Below are 14,162 nucleotides of genomic sequence, written 5' to 3'. Positions count from 1 at the left end.
TCATCAATTCATGCATCACCTCATTTGATCATAACAGAGGTCTTTAATCTATATAATATAGTGTTGGTCATACTATATAATGATTTATTACGGGTCTTTGTTGAATAATACAGAAGACAAAGAGCTTAAATCGCATATTAAATTGCAATTGCAATATTTTTGAAAAATCCAACACGTACACCAGAAAAAAGTACAATTTGAATAACGGCTTGCTTGGATTGTGTTCCTCCTTCTGGGGCATTTCGTACCTTTTTTAAGGCAGTTTCAGCCTCTTGGAGCATCACAGCAGTGTAGTAGCTTCTTCCTGAACCTTATCGTTGATCTTCTTCAGTAGGTCAGGGACATGTTCGGTCCCTGAGCAATTGTCAAAAACATGGTATTCATATTTTTTTTATTAATCCTTTATATATCCAGGTAAGTTGATTGACAACAAGTTCTCATTTGCATGTCTTTATGGTGGGAAGAAACCAGAGCACCTGGAGGAAACCCACACAAACACAGGGAGAGCATACAAACTCCACACAGAAAGGCCTGGAACGACCTGGACTCGAACCCAGAACCTTCTTGCTGTGAGGCAGAAGTGCTAACCACTGAGCCACCGTGCTGCCTATTATTCTCAACTGTCGATTAGATTCTTGAGATTTTCCTTTTCACGAATAAAGTCCTTAATGGTACCGGTCAGCTCTTCTCCATGGGTGAACAACACCATAGTGTAATCCACTGTGTTTTTACCAAAAGTATCGCAAATGCTTTTCACCATGTCTTCTTTCTTTCTTTCTTTCTTTCTTTCTTTCTTTCTTTCTTTCTTTCTGTATTTATCTCTCACACTCAGCACAATCAGGAACACATGAGGACCAGGTTTGGCAAGATTGATGGATTTCCTGGATGGTGTTTCCTGAAAAACTCTTCCCAGCTCTGACCTTCCCAAGCAGGACGATCCTCAGCTCCGGCTTTTCATCTGCTGGAAAATTTTATAGACGTTAGTACAGTAAGAATTGCCTCTGTCATGATGTTTTTGTGTGTGTTGTGTATGTGTGTGTGTTGTTCGTGTTTGTTGTGTGTGTGGGTGTTGTTCGTATCTGCGTTGTATGTGTCGGTGTTGTGTATGTGGGTGTCTGTTCGTTCGCTTGTTTAACAGAAAATAAAAAGGTTCACCCCACAGGTAAGAAAGTGTTTTACTGGTGTGGCAACAGCTTCTTACAGTAGACTTGACATCTCTTTACATTGCGAGCTGGTTTTTCGAAGTCTGTAGCTTCGGCTTTAGGTCAGTGTGGCCTAACAAGAGCAATACCTGTTGGATGACCTGAAATGTGAGCTTCATAGTCTTGGGATTGTTAAGATGGAGTGCATACGTGAGTCCAAACAGAATGTACATTGCTTCTGGCAGATCTTGAATGTTGTCCATCACGACTTCTCCCACAATGCTGATTTTCAGCGAGGCTGGACTGAGATGCTGGGAAGATGTGAGCCCAGCACCTTCACGCTCAATGAGAAGTAGCCCAACGTCAAGGTCACGAAAAGAATCCTCATCATCATCGAATTCCTAAATAAAGACTAACAGAAGAGCCCAATCATTACATTAGATTTCTCATTTGAAAAACAACTTTAATCAATATAAGAGTGTCATGGTGAAAAATAAATCATGGTGAAAATTATAAGAAAGCAAGAGCGTACTTACAAAGCCTGCTTTGAAGAAGTCTGTGGGGTTGTCCCCACATAGGAAACCCTCTGAGCACCTGTGTCCAGATCACAGTTGGCTCTGTAGTCTTTTGGGAATTAAACACAGTACCAAAGGTTAGCTAGATAGCTAGAATGAAAAACAAATAATGATCTATAAAAAAGCTTAAATAAACCAAGCAATGTTTGGATTGAATTATACAACTAAAAGAGTAGCATTGTGATATGAACAATGCCAAGTACATCATGTGTATGGACCTACATTGGTCTGTTGTGAAATCTGTGTCAACAACTGTCCAACATTCCCTCTCTTGGATCGAAATAACTCGAGGAGACGAGGACTGTGCCGGCCAATGCTCTCGTAGAATTCCTGCTTGAGGTTCTTGCCCACAATCCTGCTGAACTCCATGAACACCTGAAAAATACAGAGAACAAAAAAACAGAACTTAGATCAACTGAACTATACAAGGCAGCTTAGCCAGATGCAAAGTAGTGCTGAAAAACATCCATGAATGTCCTTTTTATAGGATTTGAAATGTTGAGGTTTAAATTAAAAAACATCATGCCCCACATTAAAAATACCAATGTTTTCCTTAAAGAGGACAAGAGTAAATGCAGGGCTGCGCAGGTGAGAAAGACTGCTTCTGTGCAGGGTTCAGAAAGATCCCATGACTGACAGTGAAAGGTTACTTGGGCAGTTTCACTCAGTTGTGCACCCTGGGTTTTCTGGTGAATCTTTGCTAAGTGGACCTTAAGCGCATTAATGGAGTTGAATGTGCACACATATTGTTGGTGTAAGCAGGGAAATGGGACAGTTCCACCATAGTTTCCGTGTTTTAACCGATAACGTTTTAAAAGGTAACCCATCTTCTCACACATAAACTCACAATACTGACACTTCCACAGCGTCCTCACACCACAAGGATCTGTAAAAATATAAAACTAGAAAACGTTTAGCTCAACGACTCAGCTCAACAATGTCACTGTTAAATACAATAAGGCAATAGAACCGAAACGACGCCTGTGTTACAGAGAAAACCGGCATGTAGACAAGCGTGTGTGTGAGAGAGAGAGTGAGAGAGAAAAAGAGAGCGGCCAAGGACGGGTCGAGTGGATCAATGCGCTGCAAGCAGCTAGCGGTGTCCACAACGTAAACACCTCCACAGCGCCTGTTACCCTCCTTTGTCCCGACAGCGGTTGAATCGCTTTTCTATTACGTAATATGACGGTTATGTAAATGATATAGCTAGTCGAGCTTACTCGCCGGTGTGTGAGCCGTCCTCAGACTGTTAACACTAAGCTAACTTTAACATTCAGCTGACACTTTTTTGAGTAGCTAGTGTTAACAATAAGCATGTATTAACACCATGCACAGGTTCAAACCGTATTACTGTTTAACATTAACATTCCAGTAACATTCCAGTGACATTAGACATAAATCATCTGCCAGATTTTGGGTATTAAAAATGCGCACAAAGATAACTAACTAATTAACTAAGCTACAATAGTTATTTTACATACTAACCATTCCACTTTGAGTAAAGTTGCTTCCTGGTCAGGGTACCGTCTGCTGCCGATGCCTGTGCTGCTCGTCCCGCCAGGTGTAGATCCCTTTGGACGCACGTTACAAGACGCTGTTCTTGTCACGTGACCAGGCAGGTTTTTGAATTAAATTAAAAATCGGTGTTTACAGTGTAGGGCGACAAAAGTGACAACAAATTGAAATAAGTGACAAACTTTTAAAAAAGTGACAAAAACTTTTAAAAAAGCTGAAAAAAACCTTTTAAAAAGCCAGTATAAAAAAGTAAGGAAGAAAGGCAAGAATAGGCCAAAACAAATGACAAAACTTTCAAACAAAAAGGTGACAAACTTCAAAAACAGGGACAAAAACGTTGAAAGCTACAAACTTGGAGAAAAAAAAAAAAAAAAAAAAAAGACAGTAGAAGTAACTACATCCTTGGAACTGAAAAACATTTTGCAAAAAGTGTCACGTACCCCCTGCAGTCCTCCAAAGTACCCCTAGGGGTACACGTACCCGCTGCAGTCCTCCAGAGTACCCCTAGGGGGACACGTACCCCCTGCAGTCCTCCAGAGTACCCCTAGGGGGACACGTACCCCCTGCAGTCCTCCAAAGTACCCCTAGGGGGACACGTACCCCCTGCAGTCCTCCAAAGTACCCCTAGGGGTACACGTACCCCCTGCACTCCTCCAAAGTACCCCTAGGGGTACACGTACCCCCTGCACTCCTCCAAAGTACCCCTAGGGGGACACGTACCCCCTGCAGTCCTCCAAAGTACCCCTAGGGGGACACATACCCCCTGCAGTCCTCCAAAGTACCCCTAGGGGGACACATACCCCCTGCAGTCCTCCAAAGTACCCCTAGGGGGACACATACCCCCTGCAGTCCTCCAAAGTACCCCTAGGGGTACACGTACCCCCTGCAGTCCTCCAGAGTACCCCTAGGGGGACACGTACCCCCTGCAGTCCTCCAGAGTACCCCTAGGGGGACACGTACCCCCTGCAGTCCTCCAAAGTACCCCTAGGGGGACACATACCCCCTGCAGTCCTCCAAAGTATTTTCTCCTGTGAACACCAGAGGGCAGCAACTATTCATGTGTCCAAACATGAAGTTTGGTATCTCCTTCTTAGAGAGTAGCCAGGCCCCAGAATGTACAACCCCAGACATGACAGAAGGGAGAAAGAAAGATGAGAGAAAGTAAGAAAAAATAAAAAAAGATGCATCTACCTTTTACTGTTGATACTTTTAGGAAATGATACTTAATGTACTTGTGGTGAACTCCACAGCGCTGTGGAGGAAGGTAACAGACATCCAGCAGAAAAGAGTTATATCCGGCGGAAGTTCAGGCCGCAACTGAGCAATCCCAGAAGTGGAACGTCATGATATAGACTACCGTTTATCTAATGAAATGTGGCACGATCCTGACAACAAAATGTCAGTGGGAGTTAAGAGTAAACTGTAAACTGACATGTGTCAACATGTTCCAGGCTGAGGTGTTCAAAACATTATCAACGGCTGTGCACACTGACTGAAACCGATTGAATCCAGTAATGAGTTGAAAGCAGTACTAAGGCTATCATTGTCAATGTCCACATGGATATTAAAATCACCTACAAGAAGTATTTTGTCTGATTTAAGGACTAAACATGATAAAAACTCAGAGAATTCAGATAAAAATTCAGAATACGGACCTGGAGCTCGGTAACAACAACAAATATAATTGGCTGTAATGTTTTCCATTTTGGATGTTGAAGATTGAGAACAAAACTTTCAAACGAGTTATAATTTAATTTAGGTTAAGGAGTAATTAGCAGGCTTGAATCAAAGATGGCTGCAACTCCCCCTCCTCGGCCTGAGCCTCTAGGAATTTGAGTATTAATATGGCTGGGAGGAGTGGCTTCATTTAGACTAACATAGTCTTCATGGCCCAGCCAGGTTTCAGTATGACAAAATAAATCAATTTTATTATCTGATATCAAATCGTCTACCAATACTGCTTTAGAAGACAGAGATCTAATATTTAATAGTCCACATCTAATTTCCTATTTTGTTCTATCGTTGCCTTCGTTTTAATTCCAATTAGGTTGTTAAGTATAGCGCATCTTTTGTTTACCTTTGATTTAACCGATCTGAGCCGGGGGACAGACACCGTGCTTATTAGACTATGAGTGGGCAACTGCTCCAACGGAAGCAGAGAGGGGCTGATGATTTGATATGAGAGCGGCTCCGTCCCAGGTGGGATGAATCCCGTCTCTCCTAATCAGACCAGGCTTTCCCCAGAACGCCCTCCAGTTATTCACATAGCCCACATTATTAGCTGGGCACCACCCCGACAACCAGCGGTGGAAGGATGACGTACGGCTGTACATTTCATCATTGGTCAGGTTTGGCAGGGGTCCAGAGAAAACTACTGAGTCCGACATTGTCTTTGCGTATGCACAAAGTGACTCAACATTAATTTTGGTGATCTCCGATTTATGACCACGTCTTATCAACGTATGATCTTACTGTATTTACGGTTCTTTTCTTAAAGAGCTCTGACCTGGGTCTTCTGAGGTATCCTCTGAGCTGGACGTGCCGGGGCATCATTAACAGAGGCCCGCTTTCCACGCAAAGGAGCAGCGGCTCTTCTCCAAGTTCCTCATTGATGACTGAGCTTCTCAACCTATATCTATATTTGGAGCCTGTTGGCTGTCCAGGCTGTCTGTGCAATTCCTGTGGAATGGGAGGCCACATGATTGCAGAGTTTTCACATTAGGCTAACAGGCAGCTTGCAGCAGCTTCATATTTACTGTACACAATCTTATTTTCCTAGGATAGCAAAGGTATGACCTACCCTGCCTTTGATCAGCTTACCCTGGCATTCTTACACTAACCAATCCAACTCCTCTTTTAAAACTAACCAAAGTAACCAACCTAACCAATGAAGGCAAACAATACTAGCTATCAGAGGCACAGCAGGGTGGGGTAGGAATTCACCATTGGCAAAATTGGCTTACCGTAGAGAAATGATAGTGGAATCAATCTGAATCTAAACATCTGACTCATAATCTGATAGATTGTCATAGATTTGAATGTTTGACATATCATGACAGAGGAAATTCTTACTATACTAACGTCTATAACATTTTCCAGAAGATGAAAAACCAGAGCTGAGGATCGTCCTGCTTGGGAAGGTCAGAGCTGGGAAGAGTTTTTCAGGAAACAAAATCCTGGACAAGGACCTATTCCATGCAGAGCCTGGTCCACCTCTCACACAGAAGTGCCAGAAGGAAATGGGGAATATAAACAACCAAAATGTAGTTGTTGTTGATACTCCTGGTCTGTTACACCTTGACAAAACAGAAGAGGAGATTCTGAAAGAGATCAAGAAATCCATCAATCTTGCTGAACCTGGTCCTCATGTGTTCCTGATTGTGCTGAGTATGAGAGATAAATACACAAAGAATGTAGAAGGCATGGTGAAAAGCATTTGCGATACTTTTGGCAAAAACACAATGGATTACACTATGGTGTTGTTCACCCGTGGAGAAGAAGATACCAAGGTAGAGGACTTTTTTTCTGGCAATAAAAATCTCCACGAGCTAATCAAGAAGTGCAAGTATGGATACCATCTTCTTGACAGTCGTCCCGAACAGGTCCCTGAGCTACTGAAGAAGATCACCGATAAGGTTCAGGCTGCAAAAGGAAGATACTACACCGCTGAGATGCTCCAAGAGGCTGAAACTGCCTTAAAGGTACGAAATGTCGCAGAAGGAGGAACACAGTCCAATCAAGCTGCTATTCAAACTGCAGGTTATTCTGGTATGGGTGTTGGGTGTCTGTTTGGGAACTTGCTGGTGAGGGTCAGATAACGTCTACCATAGGAGCAGCACTAGGAGCCGTAGGGGGTGGACTCCTGTGCGCTGCAGTGGCAGGTATAGTGATACTCTCCAAAAAAAAGTGCAAATGCAGCAAAACATGTTGTTGTCTTGTTTAAGCTGATCAGACCAATTCTTATAAATGAAAATACTGTAAAGGGGGAAATGATGGTGGTGTGGTTTGTATATTTAGTTATTTCTGTTTTGTTTTAATGCCTTTTAATTCAAAGTACTATGTACTAGTACTATGTACTATGTTTAATAAACAAGGGCCATTCTCACAGTAGGTGAGGTTGTGGGCTTAATAATAAATAATATCACCCAGTTTAGATGAATGTAGAAGATGCATAGTGTTTGGGCTCTGACCTCGTCATCCCCAACGAGGAAGTGAATAACTTCCACACTGACAGTCGTCTTTCAGATACTATACTCAACACTTTTCTAATACAACAGCCTTCATAAAGAGTTCATCAGTTGTAACCAACAGCTTTCATAGTTAATGTGTTGTAGATCCGTTGTGTCTCACTAATAGGGACAACAGTAGGGTTGCCAGGTTGTGAGGAATCCTGATCCGGTGTTTATCCTTTCTATGTTGTAATAATTATGTTATACATTTTAGTAAATTCACTCCCTACCTTAAGGGTTACATACACACTGTGCAAAATATTGGAGGAAATTACAAAGGAAAATGTGACTCTCTGGCTTTGTTTTATTTGTATTATTATATATTCAGCTGTTAAACATATGTAATTACTTTGTTGAATGTTAATTGGTATGTGGAGAAAGTGTGCAGCTAGTTTATGTGGAAAGAGATGCTCTTTTGTTACTCAAATATTCAATATTAAAAGGATTCGTATCCAAGTTAGGGACGCAAAACAAAACTGACATCCCTACTTCTATGGAGCAAGAACAGTGACAGTAACCTGTGGTATTGAAAATAAAAATTGGCATTGAAACAACAAATATTGGTACTGAAAAATGTTGAACTGAAATATAAAACACAAACATCAAAAAATAATAATCTCACAATGCTATTATTTTATTTCACTTTGACATTTTTTTGTATTATGATAGGTTTTTCAATGTCAATCTACATTTTTCTTGATGTCTGACTTTTTCAGTAACAGTTTTTTTTTTACACTGTCAGGATTTTTACAATGTCACTGGTTTTCAGTTTCAACTTTCTGTCACTGTTTTGGCGTAGGGAGGAGGGGCCTGAGGGGAGGGACAAAGAGGGCGTGGTTTACAGGTAATTTGCATATGATTTGCATACTGTGAGAGACTGCACCTCCACAGGCATCCTCACAGATTACCTATATCTGCAATGGCTTCCACAAGTTCACCTGGAACCTCCAAATCTAAGTAAGTCTGTTTATCTCTGCCATTTTTTTCACTTAGAAGCAGGCTGGTTTAGTGTTAACTTGTAATGTAGGCCTAAGCTGTGTTGTTTTGGCAGAGGTTAGAACTGTTCTCTTCATCTATGGTTGGCACACGTTCAGCTAACTTGTGGCTAATTGTAGCTAAGTCTCCCATCGAACAAGCGCTAACGCTTAGCTAATACCACATCAGCTAGCCCACTGGGGGTTGAAAGTGATATTAATAGTGCACTGATGTGTCAGTCTTTAAGAGGGTCACCCGCTAGATCCCTCCAAACCACTATATATTTGTACCGCACCTCCAGAGGGACCTTGACACTTTACCAGACTTCTCCAGGACCCTGTGCAGCTTCAAAATGTTGAATTAAACCTTTTTTATTTTGTTTGGATATTTATTATGGCCATATGTACATAAAATAAAATGCACACCTAAAGTGTGCATTTTATTTACAAAAAAAGTGTAATTGTTTTGTGAAGTATTATAAAAGCAACTGCAGTCTTTTAATAACATTACTTGTCAATTACAGGATATACAAGATCTTTTCTTGGAGGGGGACCATGACAGAGTGACAGAAGAGCCTGCCAGTGGAGTACTTTTACCACCCATCCAGTGCCCTCTGAGGCTACAGACCATGGCAGAACTGAGGGCAGCCATTTACCCTGTGACTAACTCCTAGTACAATGGCGGATAGCTTTGCAAGACTGCATTTAACTATGTGATTCTTCACACATAAACATGGCAGGATAACACAGGAAAACCATTTTGTTGTTTAAAATGACACATACCACTACTACTTTATATGTAGTACTGATTTTAATCCTTAACAGTTTTGGAAATAACATGCATTTACAGTATGGACTCCAGCAAAACAGTTAAATCTGTACCTTTTCAATGAATAACAAATAAATATATTCAAGTAAGAATTTGACTCTATATTTAATAACAAATTACAGTAAATGCAATGATAATGCATATGAGGGTTAATGTGTACTGGTCTATGCAAAAGGGTACAAGTCCCATTTCATGACTTAAACCAGTGTAAAACAGTGTAAAAGTGTAAATAGTCAAAATCCACAGGCTGATGTTGCAGAACTTCCTGAAGCCTTCTCAGCAGTCTCTCCATAAACTGCCTCCCAGTCGAAGGTGCCTGTAATTATACACAACTTAGTGAAATCAGATGAGAAATGTAAAGGTTATGCCTTTAAGCCAGAAATACCTCAGACATACTAGTTTTTGTTTGCAGACAAATTTATACATTTATGTCCAAGTAAACCTTTAACTGATAATATCAGTTAAACAGTTATAAAATATTGTACTGGACTGGTTTACATGATAATGTTAACTCTTATGTTCAGTTAAGGCAGTTTTTCAGTAACTGTGTTTTCCCAGTTTTAGGAAATGTCAGTGAACGCATTCTGCCTGTGTGATTTGCCTAGAAACCTGTCAGTCAGCAGCTATACTTGTGATTGGAGGATAGTTATGGGGGAGGGGCGTTAACGTTCCATGCCAGTGTCGGCAGGTAGAGAGAGCGGAGCTCGTTCTCTTAAGACATCCATGACGGAGCTAATGAGAGACGCAAGCGAGTCAAGCCTCGTGCACCAGCAATAACACTGGCCTTAGACTTATAAAGGACACGAATTACTGTTATTATAAATACTAGATTATAGAAGATAGATTGACATCCCCAGCCGGAGACTTAGCTACAATTAGCCACAAGTTAGCTGACGTGTGCTAACCATGGATGAAGAGAACAGTTCTAACCTCTGCCAAAACAACACAGCTTAGGCCTACATTAAAAGTTAACACTAAACCAGCCTGCTTCTAAGTGAAAAAAATGGCAGAGATAAACAGACTTACTAGATTTGGAGGTTCCAGGTGAACTTGTGGAAGCCATTGCAGATATGTGGTTATAACACATGGATCTGTGGATGCCTGTGGAGCTGCCTTCTCTCCCAGTAGCCTATGCAAATTACCTGTAAACCACGCCTCTTTGTCCCTCCCCTCAGGCCCCTCCTCCCTACGCCAAAACAGTGACAGAAAGTTGAAACTGAAAACCAGTGACATTGTAAAAATCCTGACAGCGTAAAAAAAAAAACTGTTACTGAAAAAAGTCAGACATCAAGAAAAAATGTAGATTGACATTGAAAAACCTATCATAATACAAACAAATGTCAAAGTGAAATAAAATAATAGCATTGTGAGATTATTACTTTTTGATGTTTGTGTTTTATATTTCAGTTCAACATTTTTCAGTACCAATATTTGTTGTTTCAATGCCAATTTTTATTTTCAATACCACAGGTTACTGTCACTGTTCTAGCTCCATATACTTCAAACTTAAAGTTATTTCTGCAGCTTTAAAAAAACATTTGACTTTTCAACAAGAAATGTCAATAACAATAATAATAGGCTGTGGCCCCTGAGCACTTTGGCCCTTCGGCACGTCTTTTGGGTAATCCATCCATTTACACACAATCAACAATCATTCGATTAATTCTCACAATTTGTGTTATTAAGTTCATGGCTAACCCAGAACCTCAGTGGCCCCTAAGGCTCCAGTTTGTCTTTGTGTCTTTTATTTTGTGGTAATTTGATTCGCACAAATACAAACTGGAATACTCAGGGCCTGATGTGTCCCCTGCATTTTTATCCAATTTTAAAGTGCTCATATGCTTTTAACCTTTCCTTTATTGTGTTATATATCTTTTTTGTGCATGTAATAACACAACGTGAAAAAGGCCAAAGTCCACCCCAAAGGGACTTACCATCTCCAACAGAAAACACTGTTCTCAAACTGCTCCAAACAGCTCTATTGTAGTCCAGCCTTTAGGTCACTGGGGATTTCCACCTAATGCAGAACGTCTGCGGACCGCCTCCGCTGTGAGTCGGCTCTATGCTCCGCCGTCCGTCAGTACCCACCAGGTCTGGATTTGTTGCGTAACAGCTGCGGCCATGACTGATGGCTGAAGTCACGAGGACCCACGAGATCTCGCGAATTCTCGTATGATCGCACGATATAACAGGATGTAGTTTCTATAAACAGAACCACAAAACCAACACTTTGTTTCCATCCATTATAACATTTTCAAGGTGTAGTGCAGGGAAACATGATCCGCCGTGAGCACAGTGTATTTTATTTTATTTTCCGGCGTCCGGCAAAAATAGAAGCTCTGCGTATCTGCTGCGGAGGGCTGCGGACTGCCAATATTATATCGATATCGTGATATGAGACTAGATATCATCTTAGATTTTGGATATCATAATATCATAATAATAATAATTTTCTGAACTTATCAGACTGTTGTAGCTGTTCTGTTATCTGCCTTTACCCACTTAGTCATTATATCCACATTACTGATGATTATTTATAAAAAATCTCATTGTGTAAATATTTTGTGAAAGCACCAATAGTCAACACTACAATATCGTTGCAGTATCGATATCGAGGTATGTGGTAAAAAATATCGTGATATTTAATTTTCTCCTTATCGCCCCGCCCTAGGGCACGCCCTCATACTCTGCTTCTGACTGACTAGTAGTCCTTACCTAGGTACTGCACATATGCGACTCCCAACAAAGATGGCGTGAATGTCAAATCAGTGTCTGATGCTCGGGGAAATATGATTTGTTAGAGAGGGTGAAAAAAATTCTGTGCAGTTTGGATTTTTAAAAGTTAGCCAGGATTACATCTTTTTGGTGTTTGATCATATCAACAGTGATGAGCCTTTCAGTCAATAATCATATTGTGTTAGCTGATCAGCACTTCATAATCCAGATGACAGAGATCTAATAAGTAAGTAAAGTTTGTTTGTATAGCACTTTTCACGGATAAAATCACAAAGTGCTTCACAATAAATTGGTATACGATAAATAGAAGACATAAGAATACAAAAGAAAGCATAGATACATAAAATCAGACAGCCATAAAAGCCTTTGTCTAACTAAAAGGCTGTTTGAATAGCCAAGTCTTCAAATGCTTTTTAAAAGAATTTTGACAGTTTGAACAACATAAAGAGAGCGGCAGTGTGTTCTACATCCTGGGTGCCACTGCCTGAAAATCGATCCCCTCTGGTTTTAAAATGAGTGCTGGAGACCACTAACAACATCTGACCTGATGACCTCAGACTCTGGGAATAATAAACTTTTAAATATAATTATATTGTTTTTTTATATTTAAAATGATTGATTACAGAGAAAGTTAAAGGGCTGTCATATTCAAGTACAGCCACAAAGCATCTCTTTCTACATCTAAACAAGCTGCAAACTTGTATTCAATGTGCATGTAAACCAAGAACAGTGTGTGTAAAACTCTGAACTATATATTTTAAATGTGTGATATACAGATGGTCCACTGAAAACGTCCAATGGACACTGAAACGACGACGGAGCCTTGATGGAGTCGTGGTGCAGCCTGATCCTGTAGACATAATGTGTTACTGTTCTGATTTCATGTGATAATGACATCTAATATGATCTTGTCATTTTTCACTGTGTCTGATTTTCAAAATACTTAATACTTAAGTAGTCCTCACTTCTTTTTTACATTTTTATACAAAAGAAAACAGCAATTTTAAATAAATTGGACCATTATTATTACCATACATGTATCTAAAACGTTGAAAAAGCTACAGCAGGAAACACTACATTTATTAGATCTGATGAAAATAATTTAGTTTTTGGACAGAGCTGCTCTCATATCAAGAAATCTGAACCAGTCTATTATCGGTCATCAACCATGACAACCCAATATTGAAATCAGTAATCAGAGGTGTAGTGTTACGTGTTCTCTGTGCTCTCGTTGGAGCAGTCGCCCACTCATAGTCCCATAACCACGGTGTCTGTCCCCCGACTCAGATCAATTAAATCAAATGGAAACAAAAGAGGAGCTATACTTAACAACCTAATTGGAATTAAAACTACCACTGCAATGATAGAACAGAATAGGAAAATTAGATGTGGACTAAAGCAGTACTAGTCAACGATTTGATATCAGATAATCAAATTGATCTATTCTGTCTTACTGAAACCTGGCTGGGCCATGAAGAATATGTTAGTCCAAATGAAGCCACTCCTCCCAGTCATATTAATACTCAAATTCCTCAAGGCTTTGGCCAAGGACGGGGAGTTGCAGCCATCTTTGATTCAAGCCTGTTAATTAATCCTAAACCTGAACTAAATTATAACTCATTTGAAAGCCTTGTTCTTAATCTTCTACATCCAACATGGAAAACATTACAGGCAATTATATTTGTTGTTGTTTACCGAGCTCCAGGTCCGTATTCTGAAGTTTTATCTGAATTCTCTGAGTTTTTATCATGCGTACTCCCTAAATCAGACAAAGTACTTATTGTAGGTGGTTTAAATATCCATGTGGACGTTGACAACGATAGCCTTAGTATTGTTTTCAACTCACTACTAGATTCAATTGGTTTCAGTCAGAGTGTGCATAAGGTCACTCACCGTTTTAACCACATCCTCGACCTTGTGCTGGTATATGGCATCGAAATTGAAGATAGAATAGTATTTTCACAGAATCCATTATCTGACCAATCTTTAATAACTTTTGAATTCCTACTACCCGACTATACAAAATGAGATAAAAGCTTCTACACTCGATGCCTGTCTGACAGTGCTATAGCTAAATTTAAGGAAGATTTTTCCAACAGCATTTAACTCAATGCCATTCCTTAATATAACAGAGTCCCTCCCAAATTGATAATTTGGTAGAC

At 40.2% G+C, this 14,162-nt stretch overlaps 2 long non-coding RNA genes and 2 pseudogenes across 3 annotated transcripts; 1 reads left to right on the top strand and 3 right to left on the bottom strand.

Moving 5' to 3' along the window:
- Positions 1 to 137: 137 nt before the first annotated feature.
- On the bottom strand, positions 138 to 965 carry LOC120575307 (annotated as a pseudogene).
- A 194-nt stretch (positions 966 to 1,159) lies between these two features.
- LOC120574933 lies at positions 1,160 to 3,380 on the bottom strand. 2 transcript variants are annotated; one of them, XR_005641929.1, is made up of 4 exons: positions 3,203 to 3,380; positions 1,940 to 2,092; positions 1,679 to 1,766; positions 1,160 to 1,554 (listed from the first exon to the last, which is right to left on the bottom strand). It is a non-coding gene; the product is annotated as an uncharacterized LOC120574933 (long non-coding RNA). The 2 variants fall into 2 exon arrangements; XR_005641928.1 differs by having other exon boundaries at positions 1,160 to 1,543.
- A 921-nt stretch (positions 3,381 to 4,301) lies between these two features.
- Positions 4,302 to 7,328, top strand: LOC120575306 (annotated as a pseudogene).
- A 2,012-nt stretch (positions 7,329 to 9,340) lies between these two features.
- LOC120574928 lies at positions 9,341 to 10,408 on the bottom strand. Its single transcript, XR_005641925.1, has 2 exons — positions 10,291 to 10,408; positions 9,341 to 9,580 (listed from the first exon to the last, which is right to left on the bottom strand). It is a non-coding gene; the product is annotated as an uncharacterized LOC120574928 (long non-coding RNA).
- Between the last annotated feature and the right edge of the window lie 3,754 nt (positions 10,409 to 14,162).

The sequence above is a fragment of the Perca fluviatilis genome, chromosome 15 (assembly GCF_010015445.1).
Source record: "Perca fluviatilis chromosome 15, GENO_Pfluv_1.0, whole genome shotgun sequence".
NCBI classification, from domain to species: Eukaryota; Metazoa; Chordata; class Actinopteri; order Perciformes; family Percidae; genus Perca; species Perca fluviatilis.
The sequence above is the reverse complement of the archived record's forward strand: the minus strand, read 5'-3'. Positions and strand labels throughout refer to the sequence as shown.